This window comes from Nesoenas mayeri, assembly GCF_963082525.1.
Source record: "Nesoenas mayeri genome assembly, chromosome: 15".
Classification (NCBI taxonomy): Eukaryota; Metazoa; Chordata; class Aves; order Columbiformes; family Columbidae; genus Nesoenas; species Nesoenas mayeri.
The window spans coordinates 1216622-1222621 of record NC_137559.1 but is presented as its reverse complement, the minus strand read 5'-3'; positions in this window follow the sequence as shown (position 1 = coordinate 1222621).

Here is a 6000-nt window from a genome sequence, read left to right as displayed (position 1 = left end):
CTTTCAGGTTTCCAAGAAACAAGGCAAATATATCCACCGCATCCCATGTCTAAGCCGCTTGATTTTACTACAGCGCTGGGTAGGTTCAGAGCTCGGTAGAACAATAGTGTGCAATGCATGCCAACAGATATGCGGGAAAATCGTGTCTCTGCCCCCACAGCTTGCAGCGTGCGAGGAAGAAAGAGGAAAGATGTGCATAAGCAGACCTTTAGCTATATTTTATGAGCCCAGCCATTCTTTCCTGCATAAGAGCTCCAGTGAAAATATACCTCGGGGTGAAGGTTGGAAGAGGATGATATGGGTCATGTAGGTGGAAAATCATGGAAAGGAGAGAAGGAAATGTGTGAAGGGGGAGAAAGCTCGTAGAGAGAAGCAAGAGATCAGAAGAGGCCAAAACAACTCCACAAGTGAGGAGAGCGATGGCAGGAGATGGGGGACCTGAACACATAGGAGGGAGCAGGACAGAGGGGACCCCACTATCAGTGTCACTGCAGGCAAAGGAAAGCAAAGCCTGATGTTTTGGAGATGAGGAGGTGGCAGGGGCCCAGAACCACAGCTCTCCCCATGGCAGCGGCTTTTCTGTGTGTGGGGTCACCCCGTTTTGTGTCCTGGCCGGGTTTCTCTTGGAGGGGAAAGGGGGAACGAGCAGGCTGTGGTTTTCACCCTCCCCATCGCTGCTGGGACAGCGGCGTTGATCCCGGGGCTTTGGCAAAGGGGCGGCTGGGAGCTCTCAACGGGCTCCTCGGGGGGAGCAAAGTACAATGTACGGTGTGATTAGACTGGTAGCTGCAGATAAAGTATTTACCGCAGTGGAAAAACACACACAGATGCATTTCATTCTTCTCCTATTAAATCGGTAACAGGCAGCAGGGCTGAGCGAGCCAGGCGATCCTATTACATTTCAAAAGGTAGCTCTAAGGATTCATCTTCCCCTCACTCCGTGCTCCCATATGTTGTGTGAATGAGATGGCTTTGCTGAAGCTACTATCTCCTATTGGCAAGACGGGTATATTCCAGGAAAGCTATTAAGTGAAACGTCTAAGTCTGCTGCTGATGGTGTTTTTCCTCCCCACCCCCAAAAGCAAACTTTCTTTCCTCTGGCTGTCTTGTGTATTAGTACACATGAAAATTTTACTGATATGAATTATATAAATCCACGGGAGAGGCAGTTCTGCAGTAGCACAGGAAAGAGATGCTCTGTTGTAACACAAAAGCACATCAAGGATGAATGAATATTACAGAACAACAGAAAATCATTAACAGTCCACAGGCCAGCTAAGTGTGCTGCCCATAACGTATTCATATTTGCTTAGGTTTCTCTTCTGATTCTGACTAAACATAAATTAGAAAAGCTGTTCAGCCATATCGTGGATCCCAGGGAGAAATGCACCTTAAAAACTGATGACAGAAGTGCCTTCTCTTCAGAAGGATGACAGACCTTCTGGTGAGTCACATCCCAGTGGTGTAAGATGTCACCACCTCTCTGGTAGCAGAAGGTAGCACTGTTGGTCAAGTAGCCCCCAGACCTCCAGTGGCCTCCATCTTCATCTTGTTCATACCGACGTGGTGGAGCGGAGCGTGGAGGAAGAGGGTGAGACCTTCACCTGGCAGGTTTGGGGGTGCTTGAAGTCTCAAGGTCAGGACCCAGGTCTTCATCGTCCCCTGGCAGAGCACAAGCAGCCTGGGAGACTTGCCCAAGCAGCAGTGGAGGAAAGCCCCATCTGCAGTGGGTGTTTGGGCAGGGTGCCCTAGTGGTCCCCACATGCCCAACCTGCAGGAGGAAGCAGAAATGCCAGGAATGTGCCTCATAGCAACGATGAGCCAAGTCACAGGAACACCTGGTTTCAAGCCATCTCCCTGGAACAGCTTATGGGGAAAAGAACAGCCCTGGCTCTCACCAGCGTTCCCTGATAAGTCATTAAATTGCTCCCCAGCTGTCCCCACGCCGTGTTCACTCAAACACCACTTAGACACACCATTAGGTCTGTTCCTCAATAAACATTTCCCTCTTTGTGAAGAGACAGAGCCCACCCAAGCCCGGCCAGACAGGGAAAATTTGCTCTGTGCTTGGCCATATGAGTCAGATACAAGAAAAAAATCATTGTGTGCATGAAAGTCCTTTTTGTCCTGTGTGTGGGGGTGAGGGGCCCTGCTGGTATTTCAATGCGATTTTCTGTTGTTTTGCTGAAGTTTTCATTTACGTGCTGTGCTCTATTGATAAGCTGAGGACACTTCTGGGAAGCCTCATATGGAGATGGTCCCATTCATTTCCTTCAGCATGACCAAACACAAGTGAAGGGCTGCACCATCAGATCTGAGATTAACGTTTCTTGAGACATCTAAATAACTTGGGGGCCTATTTTCTGGTATTAACATTTTTAGCAACAATAGTTGCAGCTTAGATGATGGATTATTGCTTCTGATTGAGAAATGACCTATGTAAGTCCTCCAAAAAGCCGTGCAGCTGCTGTTCCAGACTACTGCTGGATTTCCAAGGGGTTCTGCTCCAGTTTCCTCTGTGTGGGACCTGTGGTTCCCTGGCCCCAGGGTGCAAGTGATCCCCCTTATTTTCTTGATAGCTACATGGATAAGGTCCCAAAATTTTACCTCTTGAAATATGGGGTCATGCTACAGAAGAGGCTGAGATCCACTGGTCTGTATTTATAATTTCATATTTTGTGCCAATCCTGCTATTGTTTTCCCAATATACAGCGCTTTTATCTTCCCAGGAATCTACTTCCTCTGGAGTATTTTCTTGTTTTTTTTTTTCCTTCTTCTTCGCATTTTTGCACTGACATCATCTGATTGAAAGTGAAGTCTTTTATTTTGTTTCGTATAAAACTGGCATTTTTGAAGCAAGATGTTGCTACATTTCCTAGGACTTAATTGTATTTAGGTCTGATTGTTCTTTATTTGAAATCCATGGCTAAATTCCTGTCAACCCAGTAAGAGCAGGTTCTATAGAGAAAGAAAAAATATTTATAGGATTATGAAAAGAATGGATTATTACATAAGCTTTTTCCAAAATGGAAAGAGGTAATTAACCAATTGGACTGGGTTTGCACAGCCTATTTGTCTATCAGGTACTGTGAACATCTCAATACGTTTCCCTTATTCATTTCTAATACCCTGCTGAACCAATAATATTTTCAAAAATACTGAGGCAGGGGGAGAATTCATCGGTGTCCTACTAAATGATAACTTGCCTATATTTTCATGATCTAGTCACAGTAGGAAAGTTAGCATAGTAAAAAATTACATCCATTTCAGCATCATATGTATATATATAATTGCTCTCCTGCAGTATCTAGGGCAGAGAGTGCAAATCACACGATACAGAAACCTCCTGGGACAGCCAGGTGGAGGAGCAGAGCAGCAAAGCGCAGCCGTGCTCCACTGTGCCCAGCGGCGCGGTGATGGTGACAATGGCTGTGGGGACCTCTGCCACCCCAGTCGCTGCCAGAAACGCAGTTAGTGAGCATCTACGGTTAAATCATTTGGCCTCATCAGGGCAAACAGGAGTTGGCCTCTGCCATGCAGGTTTGGGTCTAAAGCAGTTTGTCATTAAGCAGGTTACCATGGATGAATTTGCTGTGAAAGGGTTCTCGGAGACACATTTGGGCTTCAGTGACATGAACGGTGTGACTGTAGGTGCGGTCAGCTGGTTTGCATCCTAATAACTGGGGCAGGATTAGAGATAGATACAAAAAAACTTTGGAAAATGCCCAGATGGTGAACAAGTATCAATTTTCTTTTACAGAGGAATTTTTAGGAGACCATGATAAACTCTGTCTCTTGCCCACTAGTCATTCAGGCTTGTTTTGGGTGAAGAGCTGTCACTTGAAGGCATGGTGGGTCCCTGCCTTTGTGCTGGTCTCCGTGTGCTGCCCTAACACGAGTGGTTAATAGTGACAGCAGTGAGCAGGATTAAAATGGGTGCAGCCCAAACACGTCTCTTGCACCAGTGACCCTGTGTTGCAAAGGGGATCCCAGCACGTTGCTCAATGTCCTTAGTGACCGTCGGCTTTTAGAAAGTTGTAGCAATAATCAGTGCTTGGAGGCCTGAGCTGGCAGCTGATTCACCCTTCCTGTGTCTAGGGACAGGTCTGCCTGTGGCTTTTGGTCTAAATTTCCATCTTTCTCCAGTAGTGTCACATTTGGGTGACCAGGACACAGCATGACAGTGCAGCCCTAAGGACAGAACTGCTGCTGGCCCAGGGCTGAGCAGTTCTGGTTGTATTTTATCCGAGAGTGACGCTGTAAGAAGTTAATACTAAAGTCATATCACCACTTCACTGCGTTCCCCAGTAAGTCCTTCAAGCAGGCTCTGTTTATTCCTCATGGAGGTGCTCACACACACAAGACCATGAAGTTTTGAGATGCCAACGCTGAAATGACCTTTCCAAACCATCTGTAGATTGTTCATCCTTTTGTCCTCCTCTCTTCTCCCACCCCTCGCAATTCCTTAAACCTCCAGAGAGATGATGCTGTGAGAGATCACTTGGAAACCAAGCAAGGAGCTGTAGGCACCGTTTGCACCTGCTGTGAGGTGCACAATAGCCAAAGGCTGAAAGGACTTGATTGATTCTTCTAGGGGGAAAGCCTCTTGTGAGCTCTCAAAATAGGACTTCAGCAAACCAAAGCTGAATTTCCTCCCGGTCCCACTCTCCACCAGAGAAGGCAAAACTTGATATTATTACTGCAAGAGGTGAGGTTAGCTCAGGAGTCTGTGCCAGAAGAGGCTGAAATCCCTGCTGTACGTCTTGGAGCTGGAGCACGATGGTTGCAGGATGGGGTAGGTGCCCAGTTCTGCGGAGTTGCAGCTGGAACCAAACGGCTGATGTGCCCTTGAAAATCCCAGCCCGCCATTCCTTCCTGCTGCAGTTACAACAGCACAATGTGGTAATGTCTGCCGCGTTACAGAATCCCTTTATCTGGGAAAAAAACAAAGTCCTGTCAGGCTAATCAGGGAATTAGCAGCATTACAAAAGTGCTCCTCACAAATGCTAAAATGCAGACATGACTCAGATTAATTTTCAGATCAGGAAACTTATCTATCTGGTGTGCAGCGCCGGCCTGTAAGGGAGGTTTCTGGCGTTAATACGGATTTGTTTGGTGGCACTTGGCAGAGAAACAGAGGGCTTTTTTTTTTTAAAAAAAAATGAAATTACTATTATTTCAAAATCTACTGGAAAGGATTTAGCAGCCTTTTAGAAACTTTATATTTTCCCTGTTCTGGGGAGATTTTTGACCTTTTAAAGATTTTAATTGTCCAGGATTGTCACATCTGATTTCTTTAAATACCCATAAGAGGAAAAACTCACAAAATAAATGAAAGGTTAGTGAACTTTGCTTTATTTTGCTCACAATGCGAACTTTCAAGCAATTGGAAAATAATTTCCTTTTATTCTGAGTGATAGAAGTTAAAGATAGGAATGACCTATTAGATCACTGTGAGCATTTCCTTGACAATGTGGTTCTGTTTCATTAATCGGAAGAAAGGAACACGGATTTCGGCAGCTCAGCAGTTCCAAGGGCCAATAGTGGTGTATGGAGACCCTCATGGTGAGGAAGACCTGAGCCAACTCAGCAGGCACCGGATGCCTCCACCACCCGGCTTCTGTTTGGTGGCCTTATGAAATGAATGAGTTGCGTCTGTCCGATGCAGAGTGACCGGGGATGAATAGCACACAAAGCATGACTATGACTGCTCCATTTATTGGCTGTTTTGGCAGCGTGGTTGAATAGCAAATGGATGTGGAAACTGCTCAGAAACTCCCAAACAGGGACCTAGCTATGTGGAGGAACCTGCACTTCCTTCACCCTTTGACATTTTATTATTAACTACTAATTTTGAAATACATAGTCCATTTGATGAGCACAAAAATCATCTTGTTGGTTAAAAACACCCATCTCTGCTCCAGTGCTCGCATGACAAAATCTGTTTTCCACAATGTTTCCTGGGCTGGAGAAGTTTTTTAACAGTCTTTTTTTTTTCCC